Source organism: Eublepharis macularius, chromosome 1 (genome assembly GCF_028583425.1).
Source record: "Eublepharis macularius isolate TG4126 chromosome 1, MPM_Emac_v1.0, whole genome shotgun sequence".
NCBI lineage: Eukaryota > Metazoa > Chordata > Lepidosauria > Squamata > Eublepharidae > Eublepharis > Eublepharis macularius.
The window spans coordinates 13512281-13535121 of NC_072790.1; the positions used below are offsets into that span (position 1 = coordinate 13512281).

The window sequence follows — 22841 nt, forward strand, 5'->3', positions numbered from 1 at the left end:
CCAGTGATTTTCATATGCTGTGGAAGATGTCTAAATCTAAGGACGGGCGATATACAGTCCACCCTCCTCCCCTCCCCTCAAGTATGTTTGACTGGATGCTCTCGCTAGAAGTATGATAACCACCATTCATTTCATTTCTTGTCCTTTTTTCTCAGATTTAAAGGCAAATTAAAGAATTATAAAAACAAGAGCAGCAGAATACATACTATAAATAATGCTATAAAACTAGGTTGAATCCAGCCACCTTTTCCACCCCTCCTCTCCCAATTATCCTCCCTATTACAGCCCCCATACCACACTACTTTGTACACGCAGACGGCCTTTTTGTGGGACCAAAGGGGGCCTCCTCTACCAGCATAAAAGTTGATGGATCCAACCCAGGGGACTTTCTTCCTCCCGCAGTGATAGATATCTTCAGGGCTTTTTTTCAGTGGGAATGCAGTAGAATGGAGTTCTGGCACCTCTTAAAAATGGTCACGTGGCCACTCGGCAGCGCGGAGGGCAATCTAAACTCCCTTCTGTCTGAAGATCAGGGGGTGGGGCCACCAGCCATGTGACCATTTTCACCAAGGGCAATTTAAACTTTAAAAAACTCCCCCGTTGTTCCAGCTGACCCAAAGTGACGTCATTGTGAGGTCTCGAGTTCCACCACTGAGTTCTACCACCTCTTTTCCCAGAAAAAAAGCCCTGGCTATCATTCTTGCACAAAAACTGGAAAGTATCTCAACAAAAGACTGATAAGTGATGTGGAAAAACTCAAAATGTTTCATAGAGGAAACTTAAACAGAAAGTCCAAGCTTCAGCCAATGACAATTCCGTCACCCACAATCTCTTCCATCCATGGGAAGTGTGGGAAGGAGAAATTATTTTGACAGCACTGTTTAACAGGTAAACAATCCCCTATTGCCAATTTGAAGTTGGTCACTTGGTTCACAAGTTACAGCTCAAATTAGAATAGATAAGAAAAAATGGCTCTGGCCTTCCAGATGACATCATAAAAAGCTTAAGCTACCAATTGGAACAGGTTTTCACATCAAACTCTAATACAGAGATATAATGCCTGTCAGAAAAAAACAAAGAAGTGTTGTCACTGTACCTGATATCAATATCTGGTCTGGCTAGGGTTGCCAGGTCCAAGTCGGGAAATTCCTGGAGATCTGGGGGGGGGGGGGTGAAACCTGGAGAAATGGGGTTTGGGGAGGGAAAGGACCTTGGCATGGCGTAATTCCATAGACCCCACCCCCCCAAAGTAGCTTTTCTCCCGGGAAACTGATCGCTGTGGCCTGGAGACCAGTTGTAATTCCAGGAGATCTCCAGCCACTACCTGGAGGCTGGCAACTCTAGGTCTGGCCCATGGATTAAACATAAGATCCTGCACAACCCATCTTTTAATATAGTTAAAGGGTAGACATGATGGGTTGGATCCTTATGACTTTCTAATGCGAATCACAGGAAGAATGCTTGAGCTCCCACAAAAATTAGGCTCCTTTTCTAAATTCTGTTTACTTATGAGAACAAGTGGCTTGGAGGAGAAGCTGTTGTCATATATGTCTGCCTACATATCTGCCATGAGTATTTTTTCTGTATTCCGTGCTCTATACTGATCCTCTGAGAGTACGTGAAGTTGCATATCGGTGGCCTGTTTGGCTTGGAGTTGCTTATCTTACAGGTGCCTACTGTGGTGTCTACTTTCATTTTCACAGCTGCTTGAGAATGTGTCCTTGAGTGCCGACTTGAGCCTGGGAACTAAAAATGACTTCATTTTTTGCTTCTCTCCTCCTTCTTGGTTCCTATCTCAACCCCCCCCCCCCTTTCCTGGCTCCTTCGCACCAGAATCCTAACTGTCCAAATCCTACAGGCGGGAACTCACCCTATAACTAACCCCTCCAAACTTCTACACGTCACTTCTGCCAATACCCGTGCCTGTGTATGCTGATGCGGATGGATCTCTAATAAAGTAACTTTAATTCATACCCTGGAGGTTGTGCAGTGGAGTACTAGGGGGATCTAACTGCCAGAACCTGACAGCTATCCTTGCGAATTGCAGCAGGGATGTAACTTTTGAAAGGCTTGTTTAATTTTTTATTGCCAAGGCTATCAAATCAAATCAAACTGATGCCTTAAAAAAAAAAGTGCAGGTGAGCTGTTCCTCTTCCCTCTCACAGGTGGAACCCCCTGAGGTGCCAGGCTCAGCCCTGCAAGCCTCAAGGGATCTGGCAACTCTACAAGGGCACTGGGCTGGCCGTGGCCAACTCAGGCCATCCAATGGACGTTGGTACCAGCTCAGCGTTGATCAAAAGAAAACTGAACTACCAGGATTGCTCATTATCTAAAGTAAAATCCACATTTTGAGTTGTGAGTTTAGATCGGAACACTAATTTTCTTCCACCAAGAAGAAAAGACCAGATTAACAGGACGGCAAAATTAAACAATGCTAAGAGAAAGGAAAACAGAGGATTACCAAGGCTACTTTTAAGTTTTCATGATTCAGCTCAACTCCTTTTGGAAACTTTCCAAGGAACGATCAGCATGACGATGCTGCAGAGAAACAAATTCCCAAGGCGAAAATACCATGAGAATTCAGCAAGGAAATTAAATTATTCAGTTTCTATATCCAGCATCTGAGAAAGTCTCAATGAAGGATACAAACCGATCTTGCTTGCATGGACAATCGGATCCAAAGAAATTGCAACTTAAATTGCAAACTGTGCACTTAGATTTACAGAGAACAGAACATGGAGTGATTAAAGATTTAGTCCTCCTCTGACCTCATCTTCTAAAGCAGGGATATACTTCAGAAGGAGGGGTATACCAACCAGTTCTAATCCAGTTCATTAGAAAATAGTTACAGAAAGGTATTGTAGTAGATGGTGAACTGGAAAGGAGAGAAACATATTGGAATGCACCGAATTCACATTCATGTTTTGCCTTAAGTTGCACAGTCACATCCTACATAATATATATATAGGGATTTATATCCCAACACTTTTCTCATGGTCTCATGATGTCTAACAGAAATATCCTCATTATCCAAGGGTCCCATCAGGGGAAAGCCAGCAAGAAACAAGATACACAGATAGGAGGGCTGTATTGTAGGGTGGATGATCTCAAAGGGATGCTTTACTAATGAGTTAGAGACCACAGACTTCACCCCTATGTTGCCTTAGGTACTACCTATTGCTTTAAGTATGACCCTACTGGATAGTTTCTATGTTGTCTAATGTCAGTCCTAGAATTGCTTATTCAGCGTTTCCTCAACTTTTTATGGGAATTTTTACGAATGTTGTATCTTTGTAAACTTGCATTTATTTATCCTATGTCCTTGATATTGACTGCGCTAATCTGACTCTATGTAATCCGCCTTGAGTCGCAATGAGAAAGGCGGACTATAAATGTCATAGATAGACAGACAGACCACTGCTACGGAAACAGAAATCCATACTTCCTTATGTTCCCACTTTTTTTAACCACGAGTCATGACAATGACGTGTGTCATAAAGTACCAGCTGATACACTGCAAACACCAATGGCTTCATTGTGGATGGATGTGGATAGCATCCATGCCTCCTGCCTCTTTTTGCATGCACACTGACGAGAACGCCAGGATGAGGAGGTGAGATCACTAAGTGGTGGAGAGGATGCGGCCACAGTTCTGACCCTTGACTTGTTCTTCTGTAAGGTGCTTGCATAGTGCTTCCTGTCCCTGGTTCTCTCAGTGTGTTGACTATGGTCCGGGTCTTGTTATGGCTCCCCACTTCCTGCCATATGATTATGATGTCACATGCTTGCAGGAAGTCTAGAAAGGATAAAACGTGCTGCTTTAGGGGGGCTGTGCTTTGTCTGAGCACAGATCAACAGCAGCAGAGGGGCGACTAGAGTGGTGCTCTGACCAGAGGAAGAAGACTTACAGGCAAATCCTAGTTTCTTTTTCTTCCTGGGGGATCCACGCATCACCCAAAGCAGTGTGCAGAAGTACGGGGAAGACAAATACCTCTGAAGGCAGCTGCTTGAAGACAGAAACACCCAGTCCAGTTGAAAGCCCCTTGGAAATGCTTCTGCCAAAGCAGCTTCAGCGAAGACCCAGGAATGAATCCTATAATGCTCATCAACAAAAGCAGATGCCCAGCCATCTGACATCCCCAACTTTTTCCATCAGATGTTATCTAATGAGCTCAAGGTTAACTATATCAAATTCACCATACACACCATACAGTCTGCCTTGATTACTCTCAGAACTTACATACTAGAGGCTTTGTGTGTCTCTTGAAGACCCCCTGAGCCATGGACACTGGAAAGGGTGTAGGTCCTTTTCCTACTTTGATATACCTGAACTGGGAGAAGTCACTCCAAGCAGGACTCTGGGGAGGCAGCATAAAAATTTGCCTGGAGTCAGCATCTGGGGAGGCAGCATCAAAATCTCCTAAACAAATAAATAAACTAATATTTACAAAACTCATTTTCAGCTTTAATGCCCTTACTAAAAGAAGATGCCCAGTTATCTCCTGGAACTGATTAGATTTGGAACAGAACGAAGGAAGAATGACTTCAAAATGACTTCCAAAAATGACTTCAATTTTTCAACAAACTGTTTGACCTCCGGCTGATCCAAGAAAGGCACAGAGGGATAAGTGAATACAGCCCTGCATTTCTTGAACCCGAAGGGCTACCGTAATTCTGGAAGCCTGATACGTAAAATGTTCCAGCAGGTCAGTGGCCAAAGCATCATATGCAAAGTTCATGACTGACACCCATTAGCTGCAAGAGAAAAGACTAGATTGCCCTCACAGTGATGATGTGTAGCTAGGCGAGTAACCTCCTAGATTTATCCCAGGTGGCATCAATTGGCAGAGTGCTGCTGATACCTTCTGCTTTGGAATTAGGGAAGCTGCAAATCTCATGTTAAATATGTTCACTAGTCAAACTTAGTAAGCTGTAAAGAGCCAATCAGACGTGAGCCAATAACTTGGTCTGATCGATTGGCACTGAATGACTTCAACGTCTGATGAACACATTGGCATCATTTTTCCCCCTCCAAAATGGGCATGTACAAAGTGCTGCCAATACAGACATATTGAAAGCCATTGATTAAAGACTTCTGAGACAAACACAAAAGGGCAGACTTTTTTTTTAATCACAGCATTTATTTATGACGGATTAATATCACTGCAGACTTTACATACGCACAGCAAGCCACCATTCACCCGGCATTTTTCACCTGCCATGCCACTAGAAAGCTTTTTGAGTTTTTTCTTAAATCAGTATTACCGTTGCACTATTGCAAACTAATATTCTAACAGTAGATTGCCACAATCGCTGGAGTCTCAGCTTTCATTTTTTAAAAAGGCCACTCTAGCCACTTCCATTATGTAACTATAAGTGGAAAGATTCTGCCTGCATCTTCACCTTACCCCAAGAGGGTATTGTCCACTATAGCTCAAATTACGTTAAAACTGTAATCTAAACGGCCTGGTTAAAGATGTGAAGCAGATGCCTGTCTACCTTATCACTTCACTGGAAGTAGGTTTACTCTCTTCAGCTCTGGCTGCTGAACTGCATCACCCCTCCAGCTGGGGGAGGAAAGGGGGTTTGAAATTCACACTGACTCTAAATGGGCTGATCTTTCCCGTGTGCCACTGATGAGAGCACTGTTCAGGTGGCTTCAAATAAAGCTTGAAAGCACACAGATACGCCCTCCGATGAAATCAGGGTCCAGTTCTTGGAGGGAGGGGCTCGTGAAGATAAGTAGCAGTTGAGGGGAACCTTAAAGACCAACACGAATTTCTTGCAGCAAAGTTTTCGTGAGTTGGCGCTCTCTTCATCAGATGCAAAGGAGTGTATATCCTTGGGCTGATGCTGTTATATTCACAACAGAAGAGCAAGATTCCCATCCAGCAGCACTTTAAAGACCAACCAGATATCCAGGGTATGAGCTTTCGAGAGTCAGAGCTCCCTTTTGCCTTTAAGGTGCTACTGCACACGAATCTTGCACCTCTACTACAGATCAACAAGGCTACCGACCTGAAACTAGTCACAACAGAAGGCCTCATTCTAAGGGATGCCCACTTCGATGCAGATGGTGAAATAAGCTCTGATTTACAAAAGTCTCTGGCTCTTACACCTGCTCATCCTCCAATCTGATATATGCCCTCATGTGCCAACAATGTCCTTCTGCTCTGTACATTGGACAAACCAGCCAACCTCTACGCAAAAGAATAAATGGACACAAATCTGACATTAGAAATGGAAACGTCCAAAAACCAGTGGGAGAACACTTCAATCTACCAGGACATTCCACCAAAGACTTAAAGGTCGCTGTGGTTCAACAGAAACCTTTCAAAAACAAAATCCAATGGGAGGCTGCCGAATTGGAATTCATATGCAAATTTGACGCTGTCAAGCTGGGACTGAATAGAGACTATGAATGGTTATCACATTATCACAGGTAACAGATTTCCTTTACAGCGGCGTGGTCTGGGGAGCCCAGTGACGCCTGGTGTGGGCTTTCGGGGACCACAGTTCTCTTTGTCAGATGCATCTGGCAGGGAGAGCTGTGGTTATCGAGGGCTTATACTACATAGAAATTGGATGCTTTTACTGCTGCAAACTAACACGGCAAACTGACTACACACCAAAAGGAGATGTTTACATTTACTAGCAAAGGAATGTTTTGGTTGCCTCCCCCCTAATTGCATCTTGTCCCTCCTCTCCTTCTCTCCCCTCCCCCCCTCCTCTTCTGTATTTGACCAGTTTGTATCATGCATCTGACGAAGAGAACTTGATTCTCGAAAGCTTATGCTGCAATAAAACTGGTTAGTCTTAAAGGTGCTACTGGACTCTATTGTTTGACTGATCAGACCTTGCTTTCCAAACTTCCTTGAACCCAGGGATGGCTGGAATCTTTGCCTTCAGGCCTGTCTGACCTCGGGTGTCTGATTTCTTCCCAACAGACGGGTAAACTCCTTAAGGCTGACCAGATTTAAACCATGTTTCCAAAGCCCCCAGTTCTCTTTGTAAGAAGAATTACCAGTAAAGCACAGAGAAAGTGTACACTTTTCTTTTTTTCATTGAGCAGAGAAGGAGATTATACAAGGATTCTGGTAAGAGTGCTTGCTAGAGAAAACAACTGGCCAAAGACAAAAGTATTGCTTCCATGAAACGTAGTTTCCCCCGAAGGAGTGTGTGTCAACGCATCTATGATGGATTCTCTATAATAAAAACCTCCACACTTCAGGCTCTCTAGGGATCTTGTCCCTTTGCTGCTGCTGTTTCCATTTCTTCTTCTCTCGTGGGCACTGCTGTTGGGCAGCACCTTTCTGCCTGTTCAGAATCAAGGACAGCAAGACACCTACGCACCATGCACAAACCGGCTAAGGCAGCCGTAAGTGATACAGGCACAGAGTCAAAAGCTGGAATTAGTACAGACACAGATGACTCCTCGGGGGATAATTTCTACTTTAACAGTGAATGCATTATTGCGAAGGTGTTGTCAGTGTTGTAACTACATTAGGGAATGTGTATGGGACATGTTCCTTGGGGGGGGGGATTAGGTAGCATACTAGGATACTGGGGTTGTTCCTACCCCATCCTACCATTTTACTGAGCAACTTCTGAAGCCCTCCTCCAGCCTGAGGAGGGGTGGGGGGCTGGGGGTTGTGGGGTGTTTAAAGGGCCCTGCCACTTGCAAGCAGCAGGAAAGCGGCCCTTTAAACTATCAGCTGTCAGGCACTGGGGGGGGGTGATCCCCCGCCGCCGCCTGACAGCTGATAAAGGGACCTGCCGCTTGCAAGGGGCAGGGAAAGGGCCCTTTAAATTCACCCTGAAGCTTCCCGAAGCAACCCGAATGCTTCGGGGAAGCTTTGATTCGGGAATCCCGAATCTTTACAGAGTCTGATTCGGGTATTTTATCCAAATCGGAAACCCAAAGTGCACACCTCTAGTAGTGGCCCTTAGCTTGTTCCTTATTACAGTACAACACTTAGTACTTTGCTTTTATTTTTTGTCCCCGGCCCCCTTGAACTATAGTTCTCTGCAGCTGGCCTGAGTACATGGACACTACCCATGTGGGACTGCACAGGTGCCACTACAATGAAGTTTAAATATGCTTCCTATTTCAAAGAAGAGTGCTAGCCTTTCTTCTGAAAACTTTCACAAGCAGTGAAATACATAAGCAGTGTATTGTGTTAAGAGTAGGTACATGTGTCTGTATGTATTCTCTTTAAGCCAAATATTATAGAAATGTTCCCTTGCATGTCAACTAAAACATAAAGTAATCACAATTCATTGGCATTTTATATTTAGCTTCTTCTGGTCCATTTAAATTGCTTCTATTACAGAAATGACTTTTGACTTGGTATCTGTAGTGAACTCCATATTTGTCAATATTTACGTAAGCCAAGCTTCCTTGTATAACTGGCTGATCAAGCTGAAAGTGGTCAGGCAAGGAAATGGAAAGAGTGATAATTTGAATCACACAGTGGCATATTTGCAAGACGAGTTTCAAATGGTCTGAACAATTGTGGGTGACAATTGTGGTGACTATCCATCAGTTTAAATCGGGTAGATAAAATCGGGTAGGGAAGACAGTGCTTTATCTCCACTTTGTGGTCTCGATGCATCGCACTGATGGGTGAAGACTAGTATGCTTGCTTACCTGGAGGAGAGTGCAGGTGCTGCTAGGAGAGGGTGGCATGAAGAACACCTTGCTCAAAGGAAGCATCTTGCAAGCTCTCGCATCGAATGCATAATGCTTCACAAAAGTGGTGGGCAGTGAAATACCCTTGGTGAAGGCATGCTGTGACAGACCTGCTCTAGTGTCCACTAGGTCATGCATGGTTTATGCACCAGTTGGGAACAAATTTCAATGACATGTGGAATCCAGCAATGATACAGGTTGCCCCATGGGAGCCCCAGTATAAGATTTAAGGACCTAAAGGAGGAGGTGCAGCCGATGGTGACATGGGATGATATAAGATTTAAAGACCTAAAGGAGGAGGTGCCCTTCTGACATCAAGGGACTCAAGTGATCTTGTTCTGGTGGAAGTTCAGAAAGGACGGGTCAGCCCATAGCCTGGCCAGTTCAGTCGCAGAGAAGGAGGCAATAAGGAAAGTTGTCTCAAAAGATACAAGTCGTGCATCACAAGTGGCCACTGATTCAAACGGTTTCTTGGCCAGCGGTGAGACAGCAAGTTACAGATCTCAGTGAAGAGCACGTGATTGTACTAGGGAGTGTATCGTGCCCAATCCCCAAAGGAATTGCCTGGCAAGGAGATGAGCAGAGATGTTTTTATGCTCCATCAATGGCTGAGCAGCAGAGATGGCAGCAAGATATATAACCTGATAGAGGGGGCTAAGCCAAAAGAGTACAGCTGCAGAGGGAATCCCAGTATCGTAAGTAATGGACTGGAGGGAGGGGCCATCCACTGAGATGTGATGAAAGTGAAGAATGACTTCCACTTGTGAGTGTACAACCCCCTGGTAGAAGGTTTTCTGGCACTGAGGATGTCCTTTAGTGCCTAGGACATGAGGTTTGTACGGCAGATTCTCTATGCCACAAGATTCAAAATGTCGGGATGCAGAATCCTCCTCTGGTGCTATAACAAGAGATAGCTGGCCTTCAGGAGGCAGATGTATTGTCCATGAGCCACAACTGACGTGGTCAAAAGATGGTGATATGGATGGTATCTGTGTTGTCCCTCTCCATTTTTGCTAATATTCTGGGGTTCAATGCGGGGGGGGGGGGGGGTGGAGAAAAGTTTTGCCCTGGCGATGTGAGTCATGCCCTCCTCTTGTACAGAAACAAGAGGAGGGCTTGCAAGACGGAGATGTTCCGCCAGGCATTTGGTGGGGGCTAGGCTGTCCTCTCGCCAGCCATACCACTGAAGACTGTCCACCACCCACGCAGGAGCTCGTAAAGTGTGACGCAGGTCATTATGTAAGAACTAAGCCCTGTGCCTAAAATGCTGTATTTTAATATTTATTCCGCCAATCGAGAAATTTTATTGTATATGGAATAGTGTTTTAATGTTTATTTATAATATTTTTATTGTTTTTAAACTATATAACGCAAATTGTATGCTGTTACACCACCCTGAACCCGTCTGACGGGGAGGGCAGTCTAGAAATGTAATAAATAAAAAACAAACATGGGTACGTTCTCCCAAACAGATGAGACACGGTGAGTGCGTTATGTGCACTTTTTAAATAATGCTTTTTCAGCCATATTCTCACAAATTTCTTCTCTTTCTTCCTCTCTTTACAGGTGATGCAAAAGCCCTTGAAAGAAAGAGATTTGCTACAGACGTTCCTCCGCAGCTGGTGCCAAAAGAGAAACTGAGGGGAGAGGGTGCCACCCCTCCCAGAGGACAAGCTGTTCGTTGCGGGAAACAGCTACCCAGGTGCTGTGCGGGGTGGAGCGCTCTCTTCTACTGACCGACAATGAAGAAGACTGACAATGAAGAAGACCGACAATGAAGAATAGTTCTGCTATAATTTGTGAATATGTTTCTCAGCGCCATCACGGACGGGGGTGTTTGGTCTCCTAAAATCAGTTAATCCTGTCTCAGGGGAACCATATGGCTGTTACTCAGTGGAATAACCGAGGACACCTTCAGAATGAATTACCGTCGTAACAAAAAAGTATGTTCTGTGCTGCATGCAAACAGGGCCTGGTGCAAAACTGCTCCTGGAGCCTTTTTTTTAAATTAATTGCAACAGGCACTCTTTGCATACAGTACAAAACAAGCAGCCAAGCCCAGCTCATCAGCTTTCTGCCACACTACTTGTTCCTGTACGTGTGTCTGTTTTTCTGCCTTAACAGGTAAAGTATTTTTTAAAAACCTCACCTCATGGGTACCTTTTTCTGAGGTGCTTGGGTTTGCTCCTTTTCCTACATACAGTTATACAGAGCTCATCAATGACTCAGTGGCTCCAAACTTCATGCTTCGGCAAGGTGTTCTCCTCTACTCAGCAGCATATAGCAGTTTCTACAGGTAGGTTGTGAGCAAGTTTCTTTCCCCCCAAACACCCATGACTTTTTCTTCCTTGCCAAGCAAGCAAATGGAACTGGAATCTTAAGCACGCTTAATTTCCTTATGCCAAATATGTCAACAAACCAGGGCAACCTGACGATGTTCAATTTTTCCAATGCTATAAACCACAGACAGGGTAGAGCTTATGTGAAACCAACTTTGCTTGTCTTGGAGATAAGCAAAAGCTTCTGGTTAAGCTACAAAGAGTGAAATCCTAAGCAGTAACTCTGCTTAGGATTTCACTGCAAGTTTACTCATTCCAGAGTATTATCCAAGAAATCAGTAAACCCGATAACGAATCACATGACTTTGTTTGGCATGTCCTAGATCACAAGATGCCAGCATCTACTAGGGTTATCAATCAGTACATACTAGGGCCTTCAAGTCAAGGCCACAACCTGTATGTATGATGGTAAGCATCAGCATGTGCTAATGATATAGGTAGCTCACACCAGTGTCTACAGATGCCAATGAAGGCTAAGCAAAGTCTACGGGCACTAAAGGAGGAAAAGGAGAATTCAAAAACCACAGAGACTCCGCAATGAACTCCAGTTGCATCAATATGAAAATCTGGCACAGAGTTTGCTGACCATACTTCAAAGTTACTGCCAAGTTCAGATTCTGCCCCAAATCCAGCAATATCTCTACTTCAGTTCAATATTCATGAAGTCCATTAGATAGTAAGGCATAAGCTACCAGCCATGTCATCATCAACTTAAACAAAAAACAAGTACAAATGCTGACAATTCCCCACTTCACATAAAGATCTTGGGGAAATGGAGAAAAATCCCATACCTGAGAACAGAAAGCTTTAGTACGTACTCTAAAAAATACAGCGCATGGTGTCTTTCCTGCTTTGCCAGCTGAGATAATTCATGATCCCATACATGTCAGTACGCAGCAGTTGCTCCATAATCTTAACCACAGCTCATGTTTCGTGCAAGCATCCCATAAACTCAAAGTGTGCAATTTAGTGTACTACACAGCAAATATGCATACTCAACCCATGCACTGTTGCAGTTTTGCTCTGGTCCAATGAATCAGGGAGCACACCAGTGAGCCAATAAGGAATGTTGGCGAGGCTCTGCCATAGCCATGGTGATCCTGTCCTGATATGCCATAAATGCCTAGTGCCCAATGTGATGAACAAAACGAGTTTATCACAGCAGGTTTCAGGAACACATCTGGGGAACAAGGCCTGCTTCCGTGTGAGTGCAAAACCAGACAGAGTCAGCATTCACAAGGTAAAAAACTCAAGCCCCTCCCCATGTGAACTCCAAAGGGCTCTTCACTCTATCTGCTAAGGGTCCCTTGCTCCAGCGAGGCCCGCCTGGCATCGGCCAGGGCCAGGGCCTTCTCAGTCCTGGCCCCAGCCTGGTGGAAAGCTCTATCTAACAAGACCAGGGCCCAGCAGGATTTGTTATCGCCCGGCCTGCAAGACCACCAGGCATATGGGCGGTGCTAGGTGGAGCCCCCTGGCCAGTAGATTGCAGAATATGCCCTCCCTACTAGCAGTACCTCCATCTAGCAAACAGTCCCCAGTATGATGCTCTAGAGATGGGTGAAGGTCGGCCAGTTGGTTGCTGTGCCATTATGATTATGTATATATATATGTATTTTTAACTGTGTAAGTTTGACTGTTTTATGGTTTTAACTGGTATCAATTATTTAATGTGTTTTAATTGTATATGTGTTGTTTATTTAATTATTTAATGTGTTGTTTAATTGTATATCCGCCCTGAGCCTGCTGGTGTGGGGAGGGCGGAATATAAATCAAATAAATAAATAAATAAATAAAGCTAGAACACATTTCCACACAAGTCTGCTCTGCTCTACCTCTCTGATTTAGTTCCCAGGGAAAAAAACACAGAAAATAAAAGCTTGTGGTATACAAACCTGTGCGTTGTATTACGTGCTTTGCAATTAAATCAAGCCTGAGTAATACATACATGCAGAAAAGTTGGGTTTTTTTACAAAAATTCCAAACTTAGATAAAAGTTTGGAATTTTTGCAGAGCTGCTGTAGCACAGTGGTTAAGTGGTTCGGCTGTGAATCAGCACTCTACTGGTTCGAATCCCACTACTGTCATGAGCTCAGCAGGTGGCCTTGGGTAAGCCACTCCTCTCAGCCCCAGCTCCCCAGCTGAATTGTGGGGATAATAACAACACTAACTTGTTCACTGCTTTGGTTGAGGCACTAATCTAGAGAAGAGTAGTATATAAGTGCAGTTATTATTATTATTAAAAGGGTTTTTTTCTTCTAGAGTTAGACAAAAAGCATAGTCTAGCATCTTCTCTTTAAAAAATGAAGAGCTTGCTGCTGTCCTTCCACATGCTGCATTATGTAACTCTACCAGCCCTTCCACTCATAAAGCAGCGCTATCCTACCAGAGTCACATGGCCTTTAACCAAGATAAAAATATTAGTTATGTAAACATCTTGCAACAGTGATACCTCTCCTGCTATATTCTTCTGGGTTACGTATTCATTGCTACCACATGACACAAATGTACAAGTTTTATTTTGTATTGTGAAGACCACAGTTAATGATCACTGGGGCACTAAACCTGAGGCTTATAATATCAGCATTTCTTTGCCACAGATGCTCTGTTTAACCTACGATGAATCACCTTTTGTGTGTCGCATCTGCCAGCAGGATCCTGGTGGAAACAACAATCTGTTTATTCTTCACCTCTTCACAGAGCTAAAACAAAGCAGATATTAGATAACGAACTGAAAATGAAAACCTTCACAATGCTGCTGACTCGAAATTAACACAAGAGCCCTTAAATATTTTATTAACATCTTCCCACTTAATCATTACGAAAAGGAAGGAGAGAAAAACCAGACTCCACGTTTTATCATTATATTTTATCTTTGAAAGAATTCATAAAGGAACAACATGCGAATGTTCTCTATGAGCCAAGCTACAAGTGACGAATGACACTTGAACGGCGAGTGAACAGACTCACGTGTATTCCTCCCTGTTCACTTGCCCTCCACTTGCACTCCACTCAATCGCGTAGTGGAGCGCAAGTAGAGCACAAGTGAACAGGGAGGAATACACGTGAGTCTGTTCCCTTGCCGTTCAAGTGTCATTCGTCACTACGTGATCAAGTGGAGCGCAAGTGGAGCGCAAGTGAACAGGGAGGCATACACGTGAGTCTGTTCCCTTGCCGTTCACGTGCCATTCGTCACTTGTAGCTTGGCCCTATGACACGTAAACTGGTCAAACTGGCCGTGATTTTCAAAATGGCATCCAACTGAGAACCTGGTCTGAATTTTTTCAAAGCCTCCTCCTCCCAAATATTGAATGCAACAAAGCCCTACCTGCCATTTTAACGGCTAGTACGTAAACATCTACATTATTTAACATTTTTGTTTCATTATAGAGCAAAATTTTGAGAGAGTCAGGAAACCACCACTGTACAATTCTTACATTAATGTACTGCTGCCAACATAAAAGTAAAAACTACCTAGAGACAATGAGACCACCCCAAACAGAAGCAAGAGTGAATACGATCTTTATAACACAATAACTGTTTGTGGCTATGACTGTTCCTGAAAGTCAGCCGAATCTGTGCGTATGCCCCGTGGCTCAATCGTTCTGGTTCATTGAGAGAACACTTTTCACAGCGCCCATTGTTTTACTACTGGAGGGAAGCCGTTATTGTCTTTTCTATTTTCTGAAGGCCATTACATCTCCTGTGTAACATTACCTAACAGCAAACAGCGCTCGGATGCTACTTTTCTCTGACATCATTAATCGCCATGGAAACCTTCTCAGAGTGAGTTGGGGCCTGCGATAAGTGCTGTCAACTCACGTCAGTTTGAGCATAATAAAGATTGGGTACCTTACTTGTTACAGCTGCTGACGGAGGCCTAGAAATAAGGAGACACGGCATAGGCTAAGTTTGCCACTCTTAACGCTACAAACCTAAGCAACTCCTGTCGAATTAAGTCACACAAAAATATTAGAATTATCTTAGGCTCCGATCAGCTCTACAATAACAAAGCACTGCCGTACATTAGTACCGGGGGGGGGGGGATGGGGACCACAGTGGGTTTCATTAGGTACAGTTTTACTATCAATTTTTGTGGCATTATCAGATTATATAAAGGCCAGCTGGGAAAAGCAAAGAGGCCTTTCTAATAAAACGTTCATTAATCTTTACTCTCAGAAGGCATGCATTCAAAATGGACTGCAACCAGATGTATCATATTGTTTCATTTTATACAATACCTCTGATATACTAGCACAAGTCACCAAGATTAGGGTCTCTGATCCGGAATCTAGGTATCCCTCTGAAAGGAAGACGGCACTTTGCATATACGCCCCAATGTATCTCTGTGAACGTGAACACTTCTTTAATGCTCAAAACCCTTTTGCAAACAACAAAAATCTACTTTGCTAATCTGATGTGCGGGTCAAACAGACCCAAACCAAATCATACAGATTAAAAACCTTGGAGGCGGCGCTAAGCATACCACCAGCTGCCAAGAAAAAAAATCTACACTTCATCAAGTATTTCCCTTTGGCAGTATAGGGATAAAACAGCATCAAGGAGAGAAGAAACTATAGTTTTGGCAGTTTCATCATACAGATGCATTTCACTTTCCCATTCAATGCAATCTGGGGGGAAAAGTCATGAGAAATGACTCCATGTACACTGCAGTTCATAAAATATTGGGGAGGGGGGTAAAACACCACATGTCAATTGACTTCGATGTATTGTTGAAGGCTTTCACGGCCGGAGAACGATGGTTGTTGTGGGTTTTCCGGGCTGTATTGCCGTGGTCTTGGCATTGTAGTTCCTGACATTTCGCCAGCCACAGCTGCAGGTGAAACGTCAGGAACTACAATGCCCAGACCACGGCAGTACAGCCCGGAAAACCCACAACAACCATCAATTGACTTCATTAAGGTTGAGGAATATATCAAGTTGTAGAATATTCGAAAAAAGATATAATCCCCCCCCCCCCCCCCCGTTGCTCAGTTCAGTCAACTTTTTAGCTTGGGTACATTACAGTACAAAACTTATTGTCAAATCCCTCAACAATCAATAAAATAAATCAAACACAGTGTGCATGTATGTATAGGTATCTATAGGTGTCTGTGTATGAACACACACATCTATAAAGTTCATTTCAAATATCAAATTAAGATAGATCAAGAAACAAGATGCAGTATTGTCTTTTATGCCCCAAACTCAACCTGTATTTCCCAGGGCAAACATAGAGCCAAGCCACAAGTGACGCCTGACACAGGTTGGACACTTGTCAGCTTCCCTCAAGTTTTGATGGGAAATGTAGGCATCCTGTTTTACAGCTTGGCTCTCCATTACAGCTGCAAGACCAGGATGCCTACATTTCCCATCAAAACTTGAGGGAAGCTGACAAGTGTCCAACCTGTGTCAGGCGTCACTTGTGGCTTGGCTCTTAGCAAACATCAGTGTTATAAACAATGCTCCTTACATTGGGGACTAAGGATAGACTGCATGTTCTACTAGTCTTCCGACCACCTAGCACTCCAGGAAGCCCCTTTTCTGAGGTGGCTGGGATGCTTTCGGACATGGCGCTGGAGACACCAAGACTGATAGTTCTGAGTGACTTCATTTTGGGATGACTTCAACATACACAATAAATGTTCCTCCTTAGGGCCAGCTCAGGACTTGGTAACTCTGGGCCTCTCTCAAATAGTGATGGGCTCCATGCATGAAAAGGGTCACAGCTTGGATTTAACCTTTTACTCTGAGCCTTTGAGGAAAGGTCTTCTTTTGGAACAGGAAATTTGGTCTGAACTATGGACTGATCACAGCAAGGGTGGATACAGCCCTCATATCTCACAAAATGGGAGGCCCAGCTAAAACGGTCCGCCCATGAAGGCTTACGAATCCTTCTGGATTCCAAAATGTGCTGTGGGATTTGAGAACTCCCAACTCAGGCTCTACTGAGGCTGTTGCAGAAGCATGGGATCTGACGGTCCTTGAAGCAATTAATAAGATTACTCCTTACTGACCCCTCCCTCCCTTACAGCTGAAACCAGACCCAAGGTTCACCACTGAGCCGAGCTATCTAAAAAAGACTGGAAGACATCTGGAAAGACGCTGGTGGAATCTGAAAGAGCAGGCAACAGAGCCCATTGGAAGACTTATGAAACAGTGGTTATAGGAGCAAAGAAAAGTTACTTTTCTGCTACCGCTGCGTGCATTTGTTTGTTTGTTTGTTTGTTTGCTTGCTTGCTTGCTTACTTACTTAAATTTATAGTCCGCCCTCCCCAACCAAGTGGGCTCAGGGCGGACCACAACAATTTAAAACACACTACACAATCACCAGCAGTAGCTAATGCATTAGCTAATTGGCTAATTCATGTTCATCCCAACTGCTGAAGGCAAGGGTGTCAAAGACACAGCCCGCAGGTTGGATCCAGTCCTTCCAGGACTCCTACCCGGCCCACGAGTAACTGCAGAAAAGCTTGCCCTCCCCCCGCCAGCTACACCTTGATTTTCTTGCCCTCCATCTTCACTACCTTCTCCTTGGCCATGCCAACGGTGGCTTCAGTGCTGGCTGGGAAGACTCCCCAACAGAAGCGCACCATCAGGCAGGATTTGCCCCAGTGAGTCCTCCAGCTCCATGCTGGCTGCGGGGAATGAGCATGCATGGGGGGGGGTCAGCTGACAAAGTGTGCAGTGGGAGGGAGGGGAAGCACTGCTCAGTAGAAGCAACCGAAGGCGCCTGCATGTCACCATGTCTTCCAGCCCTAGCTGAGCTCAGCAGAGGTGGCGGCACATTATGATGGACAGGACTGGCCACTGCCCGCTTGTCAGAACCACCAGCTGCCTAGCCAGCTGCCTTTATGCAGCCGAAAATACAAAAAACAATCACGGATACAAATACATTCATTCTTAAAGTGTACCATGCAATAAATGCATTTCAAGTCTATTTAATCTACAATAAACTACAAATACAATAATACAAATACAATAATAATACTTAAAGCGCTTCACCACTATGTTGCCTTACATATTATCTGTTGCTTTAAATTTGTACTCCTATATACTTCCTGTGCTTCAAGGTGTCAAATGTCAGTCCTAGAACTGATTATGTTCTGTATCAGCAATTCTCCGACTCTGTATTGGATCCCTGCTAATGCTATGTCCTTGTAAACTGTATTTATTTATCCTATGACACGGTCTACGGAAATGTCCTTGACACTCTATGCAAATGTCTTTGATACTGATTGTACCAATCTCACACTATGTAATCAGCCTTGAGTCTCAGTGAGAAAGGCAGACTATGAATGAATGAATGAATGAATGAATGAATGAATGAATGAATGAATGAAATACAGAGCACGTGCCTATATAATATCTTTTATGAAGAGCAACTAAAATGACACAAAACAGCCTGCAAGTTTTTGAGTTCTGCAGAATTCTTTAACAAGCTGAATGTCTCAGGCCTCACACAGCTGAACGGCATACTCAAAATTGCTACAGCACGGACTTTAACTCCATATTTTGATGCAAGAGTTCTGAGCAAGAGGTATCAGTTATCAAAGACTGTCATTTGGAGGAGGGCAAGGAGCTGTTCCAGTTGGCAGCAGAGGATAGGACTCGAAGCAACAGGCTTAAATTACATGCAGAAAGTTACCGGCTGGATATCAGGAAAAACCTTTTCACGGTCAGAGTAGTTCAAAGGTGGAATCAGCTGCCTAGGGAGGTGGTGAGCTCCCTTTCACTGGCAGTTTTCAAGAAGAGGCTGGATGAATATTTGTCAGGGATGCTTTAGGCTCATCCTGCATTGGGCAGGGGGTTAGACTAGAAGATCTGTATGGCCCCTTCCAACTCTGTGGTTCTGTGATTCTGAAATACTGACAGTGTTAATTTTTAAATCATTTTTGCTTTGAGTAAAAAAATATATCATTAATTGGGTTTGCCTTTGTCCTTTATAAAGTTTATATCTCTGGTACCTGGCATTAAATATACACACAAAGTGACATTTATGTGCGATCAGGCCCTCGACACCCCTGGCTGGGGAACGAGAAGGCTGGTACACAAGCAGAATGCCTAATCTGTTCTTAGTTCCCGACGTGAGAAGCATACAAGCAAGACTGGCTACAGGTTGTACTGGGAGTCTGCAGAAGTTGAAAGAGCCCCCCTCCCTGGCCACCTGTGCATGATTAGTGGGGGAATGCCTAACCAGGTGGAGCTAGTTGGGACAGACACACCACATCATTTTCTTCTAGCTACATCTCTGTTGCGCAGGCCACTCAATTCCCTCTTCCTGCAACAATAATCCCGCGAGGCATGCCGTTTTGTGCCTTTATAGTCTGGCACTGCAAAGTATTAGCAAAGAAGTGACACTACAGAGTCCTGCAGTGTCAATTCTCAGGATGCACGGAAGTAACTTAGGCAGTGAGCATCCTTCCCTGATACTGGACAGCTTCGATCAATCCCACCCCCATGCGCACTGGAATAGGGCATTCATTACCAAACATCTTGCTCCAGGTAGCAATTGCCCCCATGACCACAATAATATGCTACAAAGTACAAATACCTCACATTCAACATGCTGGTGACCACAAAGAACCATGCAATGGTCCAGAACTACTGCTGTGATTATTCAATGGTAGTGTACTACACCAGCTGTTCCTGGCATCCCATTGTGTACCTGGAGAACCTCTTCCTCTACTATTCATTGTATGCAATGGCTGGGTCTTTGCTGTGTGTCTCAGGCTAAGAGCCACAGGCCAAGAGCCCTTGTGCTTCTGCCCTTCAGCTTGCGCCCTTCAACCTGCAGCACAGAGCTCCTGCTTAAATGCCTACAGGAGCCTCCACGCCACAAAACATACCTGATGTCAGGATTAGAGATGAGCACAAACCAAAATACGAACCAAAATTCATGACGAACCAGGCCAGTTCATGGTTCGTGAACCAGTGGTTCATCAGATCCCATTTCTGATGAACCACCACAAACTTTAGGCTGGCTTGTTTGGTTCGTTATTTGGTTTGTCACTGCAGACAGCCTGGTGCCAATCAATCAGTTTCCTAGGCAACGGGATGGACTTCCTGCAGATCTTCTGCTGACCTGGAAGTGACCTAATGCTGACCCGGAAGTGATGGTTTTCTGCCCTGGATGTGACATTTTCACGAACCAAATGAACCGGTTCGCAAACCAGGGGCAGGTTTGTGAAAGTTTGTGGTTCATGGTTCATGAAATTTGACAAACCACATGGTTCGTTTTTTTTCTGGTTCGTGCCCATCTCTAGCCAGGATGTCTCCTGTCATGCTTTGCAAGGCTTGGTTGATTCTGTGTAACTCTGCAAGGATTGTTTGAGTCTAGGTAGCTCTGATGCTAGAAGCTGTTCTCTGCTGGAATGTAAGAGTCTGCTGTTACCTCTTTCTCAGAGCCAAACTACAAGTGAACAGGGAGGAATACACGTGAGTCTGTTCACTTGCCGTTCAAGTGTCATTCATCACTTGCAGCTTGGCCCTCAGCCTGCAGTTTATCATTCATCTGGGAGGCTGGGAAGCTCTCACATCCTCTCTGCTGTGTTTTGCTGTTTGTCTATTAAACTTAGCTAACTGTTTCCTGAAGGGGGGTGGGAACTTTGGGGCTGGGCTTAGAATCCTATATACGTTATGTGCTTGTAGAAAAGCACCATTCCTGGCAAAGAACGTAACAGTGAATGAACTAGTAGCTTATCAAATAAAATACTTTAACTCATGCAGCGACGTTTCTGAAAGTTAGTTGGCAGAACCTTACAGATTGCCAGTATTTACCTTACAGATTTCAACCTCCGATTCCTGAACTTGGGCAACTGTTGAATCCTAACACTTGAGCCATGGCAGGAGGAGGAGAGGATACCAGTGCTACAGGGCTAGCAGAGGAAAATCCGAAAGACCCCGCAGATGAGCGTGGGCCCATCACGAGTGTGTTGGCTGTAGGAGGGGCACTGCCCCATTTTGTTCTCCCAAGGAGTGAGTTCAGCTTCCAGGGGTTGTTTGAAAGCACCCCATGAGCTTGGACCCCTCATGTGGCATCAGGAGAGAAATGGACTTGCTGGACCATAGACAGAGTCGCTTGTTTAAGCAGAGTCTAGGCCTGGGAGAAGACCAGAAGAAGCAAAGTCTAGGATTGGGAGAAGATCTCCTCGAGGGAGAGGAGGATCTGGATGAGGAACCAGAGACAGAGAAGTTGCTGGGAGATCCAGTACAAGAACTTCAGGCTAAGCTGGGGGAGATGAAGGGGGATATGTATGTCTTCATGCAGAATGTCCAGGGCTTCCTGTGGGTCACCCTCCAACTCGACCTGGGGTGGGCCCGAGACGACAGACCAGGACAAGGAGCCCTCGTGCCTACAGATGGACAAGGAGTCCCAGTGCCTCCCGATGGGCAGGGAGCCCCCATGTCTCCAGATAGGCAAGGAGCCCTGGTGCCAGTGCAGCCACTGGTTCTACCCGCACCTCCAGGAGGAGGGCTGCCTACAGGAGCCCCGTTACGGCCACCGGGAGGAGTACCAGGACCCAACCCCAACAGCCATTGGAACTACACAAGCTAGAAGCTCACTTTGAAGGGGACCCTGAAGAGTTGGGGTACTTCTTAGTGCAAGTGGCAGAGTTCCTGAGAGAATGAGGCCACACCTTCCCCAATGAAGCCAGCTGGGTGAGTTATACAAGTTCCTGACTGGGGGGAACGGAAACAAAATGGTACATCATGCTCTACACAGCCAGGGCGCCAGAACTACAGAGTGTGAGAGCCTTCCAGCATGCCCTCAAGGTGCAGTATGAAGACCCTCTCGAGGAAGAGAGAGCAAGGACCAAGCTAAAGCGCACGAGACAAGGGAACCAGTACATGAGAGAGTTCGCAGTGGAATTCCAAGCATATGCCACCAAAGTGCAAGATTAGAACGAGTTGGTGAAAGTGGAGTTCTTCAGAGCTGGCTTGAACCTGGACTTGGTGGCCAAGGCCATGATTCAAGGTGCCCACGTATCCAGCTGGTGTGTGAGATTAAAAATACAGAACAAGTGGTGAAACTGCTTCATCTCCAGCATTAGGTGGGCCAATAGTGAGGGACAGCGGAGTACCAAAAGAGAAAGGAGCCGTGTCCAAGAGAGTTGCCAGCCCCGATCATAAAGGAGAGGAGGATGAAGCAAGGACTGTGCCTGAGATGTGAAACCGCTGGCCATTTTGCAGTGGACTACACCGAAGTAAAGAAGGCCCCTCACAAGAGGGAAAGGGGTCTAAGAGGGTCTCGCCCAGGCGCTCCAAACAGGGAGGAGTGACAAAACAACCCAACGAGGAAGCTGCAGCAGCTGGAGTGACAGAGGGACTGATAGTTCCAGGAACGGTACCCCAAATAGCAGCGAACGTGAAGAGACACCGACGGCAGGAAATGATGGAGACCTACTGTGAAAGGCACCAGCTGGCAGGTCCCCAAAGAGCTGGTGCCACAAATGGTGAGGCCAAGGGAAGTTTTATTTTTCATCCCTATCACCTTAGTGAACCCAAAGAGGGGAACTCATATAAGAATCCGGGCCTTCATTGACTCAGGGTGTAGTCGGGATCTAATCGCTCCTGCTTTAGTAACAGGGTTGGCACTCGATCTGGTGAAGGTACCTGAGCCTATCAGGTTTGAGCTGATGGACGGAACCCTCATGAAGGGGACCCCTCCCACTTTCGAGACTGAGCTAACACCAGTGGGGATGGGGAGTCGTTGGGAAGAGAGAGCCTTTGTAGTAAGCCCCACCGCGAAGTTCCTTGCAGTGCTGGGGGTCGGATGGCTCTGTGATCATGACCCATACATTTGGTGGAAA

At 45.1% G+C, this 22841-nt stretch overlaps 1 protein-coding gene across 2 annotated transcripts in view; it reads right to left on the reverse strand.

The window, feature by feature from the left end:
• The window catches only part of PLCB4 (phospholipase C beta 4), a 263529-nt gene that overhangs the window by 146363 nt on the left and 94325 nt on the right, over positions 1-22841 (reverse strand). Inside the window, exon 1 of one of the 2 annotated variants that reach the window (XM_054975775.1) lies at positions 13657-13676. The exons of the other annotated variant lie outside the window; for it this stretch is intronic. The gene's annotated coding sequence lies outside the window, so the exon portion shown is untranslated. Of the gene's footprint in view, positions 1-13656; positions 13677-22841 lie in introns of those variants that run through there. 2 annotated transcript variants of the gene reach the window in all.